The sequence below is a fragment of the Sorex fumeus genome, unplaced genomic scaffold (genome assembly GCF_029834395.1).
Source record: "Sorex fumeus unplaced genomic scaffold, SorFum_2.1 ptg000098l, whole genome shotgun sequence".
Classification (NCBI taxonomy): Eukaryota; Metazoa; Chordata; class Mammalia; order Eulipotyphla; family Soricidae; genus Sorex; species Sorex fumeus.
In genome coordinates this window covers 34,981,418-34,998,676 of record NW_026606155.1, presented here as the reverse complement: position 1 = coordinate 34,998,676, position 17,259 = coordinate 34,981,418, and the positions used below count along the sequence as shown (strand labels likewise).

The 17,259-nt window shown below is 39.8% G+C and overlaps 1 non-coding gene across 1 annotated transcript; it reads left to right on the top strand.

Moving 5' to 3' along the window:
* The first annotated feature begins 220 nt into the window (after window positions 1-220).
* Window positions 221-292, top strand: TRNAE-CUC (transfer RNA glutamic acid (anticodon CUC)). Its single transcript has one exon. It is a non-coding gene; the product is annotated as a tRNA-Glu (tRNA).
* Window positions 293-17,259: the final 16,967 nt, after the last annotated feature.

Here is a 17,259-nt window from a genome sequence, read left to right as displayed (position 1 = left end):
TTGCTTTGTTTATAATATAGATACATTATAAATAATAAAGGTAAAGGTAAGGTAAAGGCCCTCCCGTTGATCGTCGATTTGCTCGAGCGGGCCCAGTAACGTCTCCATTGGAGACTTTGTTGCCGGGCTCTCCAAGAGGGGCGGAGGAATCGAACTCGGGTCGGCCATGTTGGCCGCGTGTAAGGCGAACGCCCTACCCACTGTGCTATCGCTGTGCTATTCCCTGGTGGTCTAGTGGTTAGGATTCGGCGCTCTCACTGCCGCGGCCCGGGTTCGATTCCCGGTCAGGGAAGTAGATTATAAATAATAAAACAATATATATAAACATGTATCCTACTGGTTCAGTGTTTTCTGGAAATCCTAACCAAATGTCTGGATATAAACCTATACCTGATTTATTTTGTTGTTAGTTATTATATTATTTATGGTTATTGCATTGGTTATTGAAGGGTAGGAGAATAAATAAATTTTAAAATAAAGAACAGGAGAAAATAAAAAAGAACACTAAAAAATGAATAGTAGTTTCCTGACAGGGCAGAGGAAAAGAATGTTCCATGGGGAGATAAAGGATTTTGCTTGTTCAGTTAGTTGGTTTTGGGTCACACCCATAACCAACATGTCTTTCTTCTGGCTCTGCACTCAGAACTCCAAGGAGTGCTCGGGGACCATATGTGGTACTGGGGATTAAACTCAACTTGTTTGCATGCAAGATAAGACCTGTTCCTGTACTGTCTGTCCAGTCTGGAGATAAAGCTTTTATAACAGAAAATTTAAACTTTATAGACAATGGATAATCATTAAAATTTTTTCTTTAGGCCCTTCATGTGGTTTACCCAGGCTTGATCCCATATGGTCCCCTGAGCACTGCCAGGAGTAATTCCTGAGTGTAGAGACATTAATCCCTGAGTATTTCCAGGAGTGGCCCATACATAAATAAAAAAAATTTTTTTTCTTTTAGGGACCAGAGAGATACGTAAGGTCCTCCAAGCATGCCAGGAGTGACCCTTAATCACAGAGACAGGAAAACCCCTGAGTACACAAGGTGTGATCCCCAAGCTCCCACACTCCAATTTTTACTTTTTAATTGGAAAACAACCAGTGCTGGCAGAACAATGGAGAAAAATGGAACACTCATTTACTACTGGCAGAAATGACATCTGGTTTACACTCTATAGAAAACATAGAGGACTTCTCAAAAAATTAAGGATAGAGCTTTCATATACTCTTAGGAATCTACCCCAAAAGTCCAAAAATATTTATTCAAAAATATATTCGCATGTCTATGTTCAATGCAGTGGTATTCACAATAGTCAAGATCTGGAAGCACTTAAAGTGTTAATGGCGAGTGGAATAAAAAATGGTGATGGATATAGATAGGCAATATCTATGTATCTATCTATCTATACACACACAACCAAATGATAGTACTCAGTTATAAGAAAAGAAGTCCTTCACTTTGTTGCAGCTGCACAGAACTGGAGAATATCATGCTGAGTGAAGTGAGTCAAAAAGAGGAGGACAAATACTGGATGATCTCTCTCATATGTGAAGTACAAAGAAACATAGTCACGGTCCTCCCATTGTTCATCGATTTGCTCGAGCGGGTCCAGTAACGTCTCCATTGGAGACTTTGTTGTTACTGTGTCTGGCATATCGAATACGTCACGGGGAGCTTGCCAGGCTCTGCCGTGCGGGCGAGATACTCTCGGTAGCTTGCTGGGCTCTCCGAGAGGGGCGGAGGAATCGAACTAAAAAGAAACATAGTAAGGGCATAAAACAATGCCCAATGATAACATGCCTTCGGGTGGCCTATAGAACTGAATTTGCTAAAGTTTGGGTGAGGAAGAGATAGGAGGGGGCCTAGAGACACAGAAAGAGGGGTGCTGGTATTTTGGTGTGGATGTGATGTAATAACACTGTATTCCTAAAACATTAATATTAGCAGTAATGTAAATCACAGTGTCTACATTTTTAAAATCGTATTATCTTTCAATTTCCTTTAAAAACACAACAAAAGAAAAAAACACACAATTCCCCACCTAGAGAAAATACAATAGCTAACATTTACTATTTGCTAAGTACTCTTTTATATGTGTTTACATATGGTCTTCCTTTATTCATTAGATCTAAATTATTAGAACTTTACTCATTAGAATTAAATATCCCTATGAGGGATATTTAATTACAATACCCGTTTTCTGGATGAAGCCCAGAGTGTATCATTATCATCACCATGATATTATTTTCCGTAATAGTTATACAAGTCTGCCAACAGAGCACAAAAAACACGACAATTTCTTTCTGCAGCATTTGTTGTCCTTCCTTTTTTGCTTCTCTCCTTCCCTCCTTCCTTCCTTCCCTCCTTCCTTTCTTCCTTCCCTCCCTCCCTCCCTCCCTCCCTCCCTCCCTCCCTCCCTCCCTCCTTTCTTTCTTTCTTTCTTTCTTTCTTTCTTTCTTTCTTTCTTTCTTTCTTCCTTCCTTCCTTCCTTCCTTCTTCCCTCCCTCCCTCCCTCCCTCCCTCCCTCCCTCCCTCCCTCCCTCCCTCCCTCCCTTCTTTCTTTCTTTCTTTCTTTCTTTCTTTCTTTCTTTCTTTCTTTCTTTCTCTTTCTTAAACCAGACATCCTAACAGCTATGAGGAGTAACTCACAGCAGTTTTAATTTACATTTCTCTGATGATTAATGATGATGACCAGCTGTTCATATATTGCTGGCCAATTGTATGTTATTTTTGGAGAAATGTCTATACAAGTCTTTTGTCCCTACACTTTTGTTTTTTGGGCCACACCTGCTGATGCTTAGGCCTTATTTCTGGCTCTGTACTCCTAGTGGTGCTCAGGGGACCATATGGGATGCCATGGATCAAAACTAGGTCAGTCATGTACAAGCCCTACCTGCTGTACTATCACTGAGGTTCCCTAGCCTCTTTTGAAATCTGGTTATTTCCTACTGGAGATACTTTGCATGCAGGAGACCCTGGTTTGATTCCTAGCACTGCCAAAACCAACACTTCTGGGTATGGCCCCAAACCAAACCAAATAAAAGAAATAAAATATGGTTATTTTATTTTTTTGCAATTGATTTGGAGATCTTTATTCTAAATATTAACCTCTTTTCAATAATATGTTTTGTCAGTATTTTCTTACATTCTACAGGTTGTCTTTTCATACTATTATATTTGTCATTTGTTGAGCAAAAGGTTTTAACTTTGATAGAGTCCCCCATTTATTTTTGTTGGTGTGGAGCATATCTGATGATGCTCAGGGCTTATTCCTGGCTCTGTGCTCAGGGATCATTCCTGCTGGTGCTTGGGGGACCATATCGAGTGCTAGGGATTGAACCAGGGCTGGCTCATGCAAGGCAAGTGCCTTGCCCTCTGTAATCACTCCGGCCCCTAAAGTCCTATTTTAAAAAGTGTATTCTTTTTTTTTTAGTCACTGTGACATCTAATACTGTTAATAATAGGATTTCATGCATATTGTGTTTCAATACTAGATCCTCCATCAGTGTCTCCTCCTCAAACCTAACCCCTAGATAAGCTCAGTTCTGTAGACTAGTTCTCAGGTTTTGTTGCATTTGACCATTTTTTAATTCCCTTACTTTGTTTATTAATATCCCACATATGATCATTCTATATCAGTTCCTCTCCTTCTGTCTTACTTCACTGAGCATAATATTTCCCAAGTCCATTCACATAGCAGCACGGTGCATGGTTTCATCTTTTCTTATAGTTGAGTAATACTTTATTTATATATGTACAATAGTTTCTTCTTTACCCATTTAGCTGTTCTTGGATACTTGGGTTGTTTCCACATGCTGGCTTTTGTAAACAGTGCTGTAATGAATAAAGGAATGCAAATGTCTTCTTTGAATAGAGTGTTTGGGCCATGGGGTAGCTGCCAAGAAGTGAAATTGTTGGATCTTATTAAAACTCAATTCCTAGTTTTTTGAAAACTGTCCATACCGTTTTCCAAAAAGGTTGAATTAGTCAACATTCCCAACATTCTCATCCAGCAGTCATGAGGGTTCCTTTTTTTCCCCACATCCCAGTCAACACTGGTTGTTTTTGTTCTCTGCACTGTCTGCATCTAGTGTGAGTTGCTTTGATTTTTATTTCCCTCATGATAAGAAATGTGGGGTGGGGCCAGAGAGTTAGTACAGTGGGTAGGGCACTTGCCTTGCATGCAATCGACCTGAGGTTGATCCATGGCTTCCCATAAGGTACTCTGAGCGCCGTCAGGAGTGGAGAGCCCGGAGTAACCCCTGAGCACCACTGGGTGTGGTCCCAAAATAAAACAAACAAAACAAGAGACGCAGGGTATTTTTTCATATATCTATTGTCTGTTTATATGTCCTCTTTGAGGGAGTTTCTGTCATTTTCCCCCCCATTTTTTGATGAGGGGGTTGATTTTTTTTCTTGTTCACTTTTTCTAGGGCTCTTTATACATCTTGGAAATATCAACGCTTTGTCAGATAATTGGTGGGCAAATATTTTCTCCCTGTTTGTGGAGTGTCTTTATTTTAGTTATTTTTTCTTTTACAGTGTTGAGCTTCTTAATTCAATGTTGCCTCATTTGTTTATATATATTTTTTGTTTGACCAATAACATTGGATCACTGAAGATGCCTCTAGATTCAATGTCATGAAAAGTTCTGTCTGTGTTTTCCTCAATGTAATTTATGGATTTGAGTCTGATATCAAGCTCTTTAATCCATTTTGTTTGTTGATTTTGGGGTCACACTGGTGATACTCAGGACTTACTTGTAGTTGTACTCTTGGTAGGTTTGGGCTTGGGATTGAATGCTTGTTGGATATATGCAAGGCAAGCATCCTACCTACTATATTATCGCTCTAGCGCCACTTTAATTGGATTGACTCTTGTGAATGTTGTGAGATGTGGGTGGGGGTGGGAGGGGAGGGAGGAAGTTGGGGGAGTATACGTTCATTTTCTTTTTTTTTTTTTAACATACAACTGACTTGTTTTCCAAACCCGGTTTGTTGAGGCTTACTTAACCTCATGTTCTTAGCTCCTTTGTTGAAGGTTCACTGTCCATATATCTGAGGATCTGATTCTGGGCTCTCAATTCTATTCCTTTGGTCTGAGAGTTTATCTTTATTCCAATGCCACACAGTTTTGATTAATGAGGCTTAACGGTAAAATTTAAAGTTGGAAAAAGAGAAGTCTCTCATTTCCTTTTTCCCTAGCCAATTACTTTGGGTATTCATGGTTTTTATCACGTTATATGAATTTTAACAGCATTTTCTCTATATTTTTAAAAAATGTTTTGGGGTTGGGAATGGAGAAATAGTACAATGGGTAAGGTGCTTTCCTTGAATGTCTGACCTGGTTTCCTGGAGCACTGCCAGCAGTGACCCCTGAGCACTGAGCCAGGAGTAAGCCCTGAGCATCACTGACTGTGGCCCCCAAACCAAACAAACAAACAAACAAAGGTGTTTTTATCCAAAAGCCAGACCTCATGTAGGGTCTCTACTATGATAAAGTAAAAAGAAATACTTTATATTTGCCATTTCAATGATTGTTAAAGTTGAGAGTTTACAGTTGAGAGTATTTTTGAGGGTTTCAAAGACCTTGAGAGTTTTTTTATGTTAAATACTAGACATTTAAAGTAGTAAATGCGCCAATCTTAACCACATATTTAATTTACTTTTAATGTGCTCTATTTCAAATAAAATAAAGGTATTTATTTTTTTAAAGGTATTTAAACTAATTTTCCCCTCTTTAAAAAAACACAAATTTTTATTAAAATACCTTTACTATCATGCTGGGAACTCAGTATTATAACATTATAACTTTGTTACTTGATAGCAAAATCATGCAAAGCATGTACACTAGCTCTTTGAGCTATCTCCCAAGTCACCTTGTATTTTTTTTATGATTTAATTATAGCTAATAACTTTCATCACGTAAATGCTCTAGAAGGAAATTTTTCAGGCTCTGCTTAAGACTACTATGGAGGAAACTGCTATAAATTGCTTTCAGAGAATCCAGCAATTCAATTTATTTTTCTGGGCTGGACAGATAGTTCAGTGGGCGGGGTGTATGTTTTGCATGCAGGAGCCTTGGGCTCCAGCACCATATGGTCCCCTGAATATGACCAGGAGAGATCCCTGAGCACAAAGCTAAGTGGAGTCCCCAAACCGAAAACAAATTCTGTATCTGATTCTTGACAACCAACAGGGGTAAAGGCAGTATTCTCTTCTACTCAGACCATTCTTCTCTTCCCACTCTCCAAATATTCTCTTTCTCTTTCTCTACCCCCACCCCCTCCACCTATTCTCTACTCTCTTTCAATCTTGCTACTTTTAGAAATTCCAGGACACTTTGCTTAGTGTTGTTAATCTGCTCTTTATCATCCATTGTTAAAACTTGCTTCTTCTGCAACTTTCCTTAAAATGCAAAGTCCCTAGGGATGGGAAATTGGACTCAACATATCTTAAACTGTTAACTGCCAATTCTGGGATTATCACTTTAGCAGGTAAGGAAGTGCCTGAGGGAAAGGCATATCCATTAGGGAGCAAAGCAAAGACCATAAAAAAAGGCTGGGGGCTGGAGCGATAGCACTGGGGGTAGAGCGTTTGCCTTGCATGGGGCCAACCTGGGTTCAGGTTCGATTCCCAGCATCCCATATGGTCCCGTGAGCACCGGCAGGAGTAATTCTTGAGCGCACAGCCAGAAGCAAACCCTGTGCATGGCCGGGTGTGACCCCCACCCCTCCAAAAAAGGCTGAAGATGGCAATCAGACCCGCCTCTCTGAGCTCTACTTCTTGCCTCTAAGTTATTCACAGGTTCACAGAGATGGACTCAGGTTGAGAGACGGTACAGAGGTTAAGGCATTTGCTTGCCTTACTTGTAACCTGCTTGTTGGAGAGAAGTTATTGAAATACTGGCACCATCTCTGATTCCGTAAGCACTGTCAGGAGTGATCCCTTAACACAGAGCCAGGAGCAAGCCCTGAGCACCACCCCTCCAAAAAAGATAATATCACCTTATGTTAGTAGCTCTTGGAAGGGTATAGTGCACGTTCAGTCTACTGTTGATTTGATCTTTATTAATCATGTTTTTTTTTCCTATTTGGATCTTGGGACTGGAGTAGGGGAGTAGGGCACTTGCCTTGCATGCAGATGACCTGGGTTCAGTCCCTGGCATCAAATCTGGCCCTCTGAGCTCCCCCCTCCCCACCTCTTAGGAGTGATGGGGTGATCCCTGAGCATAGAGCCAAGAGTAAACCCTGAGTACTGCTGGATATGACCCACAAAACAAAAGCAAAAACAAAAACAAAAACCATAACTGCAGGGGTGGCTGGAGCAATTGTGCAGTGGGAAGGGTGCTGTCTTGCATGCTGTTGACCTAGGTTTGATTCTAGCAGGAGTGATCCTTGCATGCTGAGCCAGAAATAAGCCCTCAGAAACACGGGGTATGGAAAAAAAAAAGATTAGAAAACAGCAATTCCATAACTACATGGATCTCAAGTATTCAACATACCCTTTTCACTCAGAGGGGTGAAGTAATATTTCCGAAGACTCAGCCTAGTTAGAATCCAGATTTCCAGTGCCAAAACTCTATCTTCCATTTACTATTCCTCATAGATTCTTTAGATATCTGTTCGGTTCACATTCAAATAACAGAAATTTATCCACAGAGTGGATATTTTTAGAAAGTATATCTATACATAAGTATAAATAGCTTTTCTGTACATCACCACTATTTTGAAACATTGATCTAAAAAGACTTAGTGAGTACATTTTTGCTAATGTCCCACTTGTCCATCAAACTTTAGCCAACTTGTATCATCTGGAACTCGGCCTCAGTTTGGAGTAAGTGGAAAAAACCTTGGAGCAGTAAGGAAAATAATGGCCATAAAGAGGAGCCACTAATGTAAAAAGAGTCAAAGAACCACTTTCAGGCTCTATCCCAAAAAGTATTGATTTATTTTTATGCTCTAAATTAGGATAATACTTTAACCAATTTAGTCATAAAGTTCTGTAATCCATAGCAAGTGGAAATAATTTAAGGGGATGGATAATGGAGTCATTCTTTATTTGACAAATTATGATGATTATTATTTTTATCAGAGCTACAACATGGCCGACCCGAGTTCGATTCCTCCGCCCCTCTCGGAGAGCCCGGCAAGCTACCGAGAGTATTCCATATGCCAGACACAGTAACAACAAAGTCTCCAATGGAGACGTTACTGGGCCTGCTCGAGCAAATCGACGATCAACGGGAGGGCCTTTACCTTTTACACCTAAAAGTGCTAGGGTTAGACCCAATGGTACTATCATGGGGGCCCAGGGGTGGGATATGGTGCTGGGAGCCAGGTATGTGCTGTGTTGCCTTTTTTTTTTTCTTTTGAGACCACATCTCTCAGTGTTTCTCCAGGGCTACTCCTGTATGTGATAGCGCAAGTGGTACTGGAACTCAGTCTGGGCCTCCTGAATGCAAAGCATGTGCTCTAGTCCTCTATCTCTCTGACCCTCAACAATTACTTTTCAAGTATCTATTAAGCTCTATTATTCTGAATGTCAAATGAAAGATGAATATGTAGGCCAGAGAGATTGTACAGCAGGAAGGGTGCTTGCCTTGTTCGTGGCAGATCCAGGTTCGATCCCCATCATTATGATTTGTTCCCTAAGTACCACCAGGAGTGATTCCTAAGCACATAGCCATGAATAAACCCTGAGCACTGCTGAATGTGGCCCAAAGAAACCAAAGTAAACCAACAAAAGATGAATGTGTAGAACAACACATACACAATTGCAGTGGTGTGATAAACACCATACTTAAGGAAGGTCTAAATCCTTGCCAGATCCTAACAACAGTGGGCTATGTAGTCTTATGGGAATGGAGCAGAACTACTAGATGATGTGACATCTAGTGAGTCATGGAGATTGGATAGGTTAAGGAAGACCTTAGTCCCTTGGGGGGAACTATTTTATGGGATTAGAGATATGACTAGACCTAAAGGTGGGGTCAGGGTCTTGGGAGTTCTGTAGATTGAATTATTAAATGGCATTTCCTAGGCAGTGGAGAGCCACTCCAAGTTTTACTGGAAAGTGAGTTAGGATATGTCTTGAATTCTATAAATTCAACTGAACATAGTTGTAATGTAGCCTGGAATGAGGACGAGATCGCGGATACCATGGAGGTTGGAGGAGTTTGCATTAATTCACTTGAAAAAAGACAGGTTTGTTTAAAATATAGCAATAATCTTAGGAAGGGAGTGGAACGAATTGAGCAGAGGGACAGTGAGAGTAAAGCTGTAATCATGAGAAGGAGAGAAAATTCCAGAGTGAACTTGGATTTGTTTTTGTTGTTGTGCCATACTCAGAACGTGCACCTGACTCTGTTCAGGGATCACTGCTGGCATAGACTGAGGACCATTTGTGGTGCCAGGGAATAAACTCAGCTTGTCTAGGTGCAAGGCAAATACCTTTTTTGCTCTATTCTCCATCTACTTTAAAAAAATTAGTTATAAGGTGAATGAATACAAAAATGAGAAGTAGAGGCTTGGGTTGACGATAATATTTTACATTTTTATAGGCAGAACCATAAAGGACATTCTGAAAATGTCCCTTGGGGAGCTGAATCCACCAGCTTGAAGTCCTGAGCTGCTGTAGGTTCAGACTATTTCACCTGTCTCTCTTGGGTTTAGGAGGCTTGGTTTAGCAGGTGGCAGAGTAGGCAGAGAGTCCAAAATTAGGGTGATATTTGGGAATATAGTGCCAAATATGCCTCAAGAGCTCCAGAAAGTTTCCTTATTGGACAACATGACCAAGTCTCCGAGTTCTTGCCTCCTAGAAGGAGGAGGCATGGCGATATTTTAAAGTACAAACCATGGTATAGTCCTCTTTGCTGCTGGCTCTGCTCTAAATTTTTTGGCATAGTCAAATGAGTTCTATCTGTGATCTGGCCCCACCCGTTTCCCTGACTAGACCTGTCACATGAGCCTCCTTCAGGTCCTTTATTCCTGCTGTTCCCTATCTCTGGAATGCTCTTGCTGGCAGGCTTGCTTTCATCATTCTAGTCTCTTTGAAGAAATGTTTTTCCCTCAGTCCTTCCTTGACCATCCTAAGTTCCTACCATCCCTATTCTAAAATTTCATTTTGTGGTTGACTTTATAACTCTGACCTTGACTTGACTGTATATTATATATTGACTTCCTATTGTATTGGAAATTGTGACATGCAAAGGTAAATTTCCATAGTCACTTTTTAAAAAAAGTTTAAAAAATTTTTATATTTGCATTTTCTTTTTTATTTATTTATTTATTTTTATTAGTGAAACATTATGAGGTACAGTTGTAGACTTACAAACTTTCGTGCTTGGGTTTCAGTTATGCAATGATTGAGTACCCATCCCTCCACCTGTGCCCACTCTCCACCACCAATGATCCCAGTAGCCCTTCCACTCCCCACCCCATCCACCCCACCCCACCCCCGCCTCTGTAGCAGGGCATTCCCTTTTGCTCACTCTTTCCTTTAGAAAAGTCACTTTTTTTTTTTTTAAGATTTCCTCTTTTGCTTTGTTTTTTCTTCCCTTCCCTTTGTTGTGATGAGTAGGGCTTGCACTCACTTGATTGTGATGCTTGCCAGGGGTCACAGTGAGATATTCACTTGACTTTAGCGCTCACTGGGGTTGCACATTTTAGTTTTGGTATTTGCACATAGGCTAATGGGGGGGGGTCGCTCTCATTTAATTGTGGCAGTCTAGAACATTCTGGTTATAATACAAAAGCATCATCATCATCATCATCATTATTATTATTATTATTTTGATTTTGGAGTCACACCTGGAAGTGTTTGGGCTTTACTCCTGGCTCTGCTCTCAGGGATCACTCCTAGTGGAGCTTGGGAGACAATATGCAGTGCCAGAATAGAACTTGTGTCAAACGTGTGCAAGGCAAGTGCATTATCCCCTATACTATTCTTTTAGCCTGATTAAGAGAAATTGGAAAAGTGGGAAGGAATTATATAACTGAAGGCTTTGTACTTCCATTGTCACTATCACTGTCCTCCCATTGTTCATGGATTTGCTCAAGTGGGCCCAGTAACGTCTCCATTGTGAGACTTGTTTTTACTGTGTTTGTCATATCAAATACGCCACAGGTAGCTTGTGAGGCTTTGCCGTGCGGGCGAGATACTCTCGGTAGTGCTATCGCTCCAGCCCTTCCACTGAGGGTTTTAAAATTTGATTTGTGGGGGCTGGAGCGATAGCACAGCGGGTAGGGCGTTTTTCTTGTACATGGCCAACCCGGGTTCGATTCCCATATGGTCCTCTGAGCATCACCAGGAGTAACTCCTGAGTGCAGAGCCAGTAGTAACCCCTGTGTATCGCCAGGTGTGACCCAAAAAGCAAAAAAAAAAAAAAAAAAATTGATTTGCTAGTCCTGATGAGTCATATACAAAAATTATGTATTCCGTAAGTCAGTGACCTTGTCAAATGTTTAAAAATGTTTGATCATGATTCTCTGGACGGGAGATAGAAATAATACCTCAAAGGACTGGAGTGTTCACCTTGCATGCATAAGCACTTTATAAGACTGGCAAACCACATGGCTTCCCTGGGACCCCAGGTATGGTCTGGGTGGCTTCTGGAACCACTGGGTCTGAGCAACACCACATTATCTTGTCTGCACACTGAGCCATCAGGCCAAATATTGCCAGGGTGGCCCCAGGGCCCCATGCATTGCTGATGAGCGCCCCTCTCCTCTGCTAAAGGAGTTTTAGAATGTGCTGGGATATGCATCAATGGTTGAGTTTACGCCACATTGTGACACCCTGCCTTTCACCCTTGTCACAGGCAAAATATGTTCTAGAATATAATTGCTCCAAAAATATTTTGATCTTGTTATTGAGAAGTGTTACCTATTCACCTTAACTGGTTTAACTATATAGAAAACTGATAAATGACAAGAATATGAAAAAGACATAGCTGAAATGATTTTGATTGATTTAACTACCTTTGTAATAAAATCACAGTTGGGGGCCCAGTGTACAGTGGCTAGGACATTTGCCTTGAACTTGCCTGACTTGGGTTCCATCCATGGCATCCTGTATGGTTCCCACCTCCCCTGCCCTATCAGCAGTAATTTTGTAGTGCAGAGCCAGGAGTAATCCATGAGTACTGCTGGGTGTAACCCCAAAAGTCAAAAAACAAAAATAATCACACAGTTGGTCCCATTCTATTACCTAATTTCTTTCTTTTTTTTTTATTAGTGAATCACTGTGAAGTACAATTACATGCTTGCATTTTAGGCATACAATGGTCAAGTATCCATCCCTCCACCCAGTGTCCACCACCAATGGTTCCAGCATCCCTCCCACCATCCCCACCCTGGTCCCCCTCCCCCTCCCCTGCCTCTGTGTCAGGGCACCTAATTTCTTAATTTCAATAAGGGAGGCATAGAAAATTAATGTCATGCTATATTAAAATTGGGACCAATTTATACCAAAGTTCCATCTTCTATACACAGTTCTATTCATCATTTTTTTTTTTAACTTTTTTTTTTTGCCATACTTGGTGGTACTCAGATCTCCTGGCTTTGCACTTAGATACACCTTTTCGAGAATCAGGCTATAAGCAATACCTGGGTTAGAATCAGGTTCAGTCTTTTGCAAGATAAGTACCTTATTAACTCCTACACTCTCACACTGGTTCTGTCCATAATTTTTCAGAGTACTAGAACCAAATATGTAAGCAGACTGCTAAGGTTGTGCTTTAAAGATGGTGATACATACAAGTGGTACTACATGGAAAGTATCATGTTAAGCGAAATGAGTCAGAAAGAGCGGGATAGACACAGACAGATTGCATTCATCTGGGGAACATAAAGCAACAAAATGGGAGACTAACACCCAGGAATGGCCGAGATTAGTACCAGGAATTTTGCTCCATGACTTGGAGGCCAGCCACACGTGCTAGGGGAAAAGGAAGCTCATATAGAGAAGAGAGCACCAAATAAAGGGTGTTGGGAGGATCCTCCCAGGGTGGGAGAAGCATGCTGAAAGTAGACTATAGACCAAACATGGTTGCCACTCAATGCCTCTCTTGCAAACCACAGGACCCAAAAGGAGAGAGAGAGAACAAAACGGAATGCCCTGCCACAGAGGCAGGGTGGGATGGGGAGGATGGGGGTGGAAGGGATGCTGGGACCCTTGGTGGTAGAGGATGGGCGCCGGGGAGGGATTGGTACTTGATCATTGTATAACTGAGACCCAAGCACAAAAATTTGTAAGTCTATAACTGTACCTCATGGTGTTTCACTAATAAAAAAAAATTAATTAAAAAAAAAAAGATGGCGATATTGGGTGCCAAAGCGATTGTACAGCAGGTAGGGCATTTACCCTGCATGAACCTGATCCAGGTTATATGCTCTGTATCCCACATGGTATACTCTGAGCACCACAGGAATGATCTCTAAGCAGAGCCAGGAATAAGTCTTGAGCACCACCAATGTGCTTTCCCCTCACACCCAAACAAAGCAAAATTAAAAAAAAAAAAAGAGCTCTAGTGAGGTCCAAATGGTTCAGTGGCCCCATGATGCCTGCCTTTCATGCTTGTGGCTGAGTTCAATCTCTGGTGCTGCCCAATAATTCTGAGAATGATATTGCAGCTCTGCCATCTATGATCCCTGGTTCCGAAAGCTATTACTTCAGTTCATATTTCATGCATGTGCTAGCATTGCAACTGAAAGTGCGACCCCAGCAAGCACCAATACTGTCAAGATGTGTAAGCACCACAAACAAGTGCTTGCAAAATTCTCAGTTATCACAACGAGATTAGAAAGATACATTTCCATTATGTGAGGATGAAAATTAAATCACTCAGATTTGATGATGTAATAAACTTTTTTTTTACAAAACCCAGATTTCCCACCCAAATCATTCTTATTTTCCACTTTATATGTGTCGCTTTTGTTATTTATTTATTTGCTTTTTGGGTCATACCTGGCGATGCACAGGAGTTACTTCTGGTTCATGCATTCAGGAATTACTCCCGGCGGTGCTCAGGGGACCATAAGGGATGCTGGGAATCGAACCTAGGTTGGCTGCGTGCAAGGCAAACGCCCTACCCGCTTGTGCTATTGCTCCAGCCCGTTATTTATTTTTTGCTCTTCTCCACTATCCTAGGGATAATTAACTCTTTCAACACAAGATATGTATAAATATAAAGTTTATTTAGCATAGTGTTTAGAAAAATAAGTTCACATCATTTCAGAAAACAAATACAACACTTAATTGTCCAGGCATAAACCCCTATTACAGTACAACATACATACTTTAGATCTCTTTGGTTGGGTAATTAAGCACAGAAATGTTCTGGGACATGCTCTGTGTGCCATCACCGAACAGTGCAGTAAAGACTCTGTTACCCCACCCCATGATATACATTCTGTATAGATTTTCTTTGTGTAAGGCACAGTAAAACCATATTGAGTATATATAACTGGTTGCCTCTAAACATACAGTACATGCAACAAAAGAATAAAAAAAATTTTTTTGAGAACCCTGAAAGCCAAAAGTTACATGCGATATAATTTTTGATTAATAAAATGTACGATGGTAATATTAAATTAACATGAAATGTATCATTTAAATTAAGAAAAATGTTAAGCTCTATCCTCTAAGTTCTAGGAAGAGTTTGAAAGGATTTTGTAAATTTAATTATTTTCCCCAGTTTTCCTGAATTATTCATATTTTTATGATGAGACCTGTCAAAACCATTTTAAAGAATGAATGTCTAGCTATGTTTTAATGCACATTTGTCTAACATGTAGCAGGGCAGGCTGCAACACATGCCCAATAATTCATCCTTCAACATGCAAGATGCAGGGGCACATACAAGGAGATTTAATGTCAGTGTGCAATTTAGGTATGGAGTTTTAGTCTATGGCTATAAAGTCGCCTGCCTTTCATAACTATGAATTTTTAATCTATGGCTATAAAGTCTGCCTGCCTTTTTATAACACAAGAAAGGCATGGAAATGTGTACAATGTATTCATTTTATTACTATAAATATACATGATATATAAAACAGTACGTCACAGGTGCCCTTGCTTGATTGAGGAACAAATGCACCTTCTTTAAACAAGACTGTCTTTTACTAGATGTAACTAAGAGCTAAATGCCAATTCTGGCTGATTGAGTGCATAGAGAGTCTCACATCAAAAATCCCACAGCCAGCAGCAGGGGTTGGGGCTTGCAGGAGAGATATTATATTCCCCAATTCTGACTCCTCTGAGGGGATCAATAGAGGGTTATTTGCAGCATCTTCAAGCATTGGTTTCTGTAAGAGAGAAATTCTGCCACATGAACTCTAAGGGTTCAGAGTCTGGCCCTTTATTGCAAAAACAATAAAAACAAAAAAAAATTTGCAATTCTGTGCAAGGAGATCATGGGGGTTTATCTTAATGTATTCACATATATGTGGGCTATATACCAACTGGCCCTTATTTTACTGAAAGAAAAGAACAGTAAGTTCTTTATAATGTGCATTGATTCTTACCTGGTATATTGTGTAGCTACCTAGATAACTGTAGGGGCATAATTACATGATGTTGAGAGTATGCATGAGTGTGCTAGGTAAGTCTTAATGTTTTGTGCCATTTTTTTTCTTAAAAGAGAAAAGAGGAAGAACTGTGAATTAGACTTTGGAAGACATGTAAAACATTTCCAGATTTTATACATATATATCTATTCCCTTACTAAATGGCCATTTAAAAATAATCAACAGACTCTTGATACCTGCAGCAATCAAGCAATAAACATCATTTCCATGTAAATTATACCATAGAACCATGTCATTCATTTCAGTAATATGATCAGCACACACCCAAACTGATGGGGAGAAGCTGTATAAATGGAGTGGAACTCTAAAACACCTGACTTTGTAAAAACAAAAGAAAAGAAACAAAAAAAAATAGTTTCAGCAGTTTAGAAATATTCACTAATTCCATTAAAAATGGGATCTAAGTTATCAACATGATGGAAAGGAATTCTTAATAGGTCTCTTCTTTATCTATGCCTGCAAGTTCCATTTATACTAACAAACGTTAAATCCTCTGTGGCTCTTCTTCAACATGGGTATGTAGACATCTAGAATGCACGCTTTGCTCTGATCCTTAAGAAAGCAAAAAAAAATTTTTTTTCTTCGTTTGTTTCCTTTTTGAGCCATACCTAGGGTCGTGCTCAGGGAACATTCTAGGCAGTGCTTGTGGGACCATATGGGATGCTGGGGATCGAACCTGAGTGGGCTGTGTGCAAGGCTGATCTTACCTTACTGCTGTGCTATCTCTCTGACTCTAAGAAAACAAAATTTAGTAACTTTATGCTCAACTTAAAAATTTCTGAAGACATCACTGTCACCTTTCTTGTTTTTCAGAGACCAGAGACTTCACTATACAAATCTATCTGAATTATTATACCTTGTGTCCAGAGGCCTAATAAAAACTATAATCACAGCTCACAATACTATTTAAAAAAGAGCTTCTTAGAGAAACCCTAAAGATTTACCTTTAAAGACAGGATAATATAGTGCAAACAACAGTCTTATGTCAGAATGTGACAACTAATTAAAACATTTAGAACTAGACTTAAGAGGATGGGCCTTTGCTCAATAGAATTTACATATTCTTTCTTTAAAATAGTTGCGTTCTAGCCTACAGGATTGATTTTACATGGTGGTCTAAAACTGTTATTTTCACTGCAATGAAAACATCAGCAATAATTATTGTTCATCCATTTGCATCATAAACATTACAAATAAATGACAACTCAAGTTCTTCAGATTTAAAGCAATTCTGTGGTGAAATTAACCCTGTTAGTTAAGTAGAAAAGAGCCATCAGTGCTTCTGTTGACACTCTATACCTTAAGAATAAAAAGGCCACAAGGTAAAAAGGCACATAGAATTCTATAGAAAACATATTTAAATGAATCAGTTGCTAACTAAGAACACATATGCAAAAAAAAGTACCAAATTCCAATAAAATTCCTATTTCAGTGTTAATATTGACAACAGACTCCAGATAAAAATCATTACTTTTAAAGTCCTACAAAAATGAAAACTTCATTGGAACTGGACACCTTGTTGGAAAACTTCCTGTTCAAACAATAAAAATAAATTAAACAGTAAGAAAACATTTTTCTTTTTAGTTCATAGTATCAGAAGTATGAGAAACATGTACAGCATAAATAAAATTCACTGTAATTACTGAAATCCTTGCTTGTAGGACTAGTATAT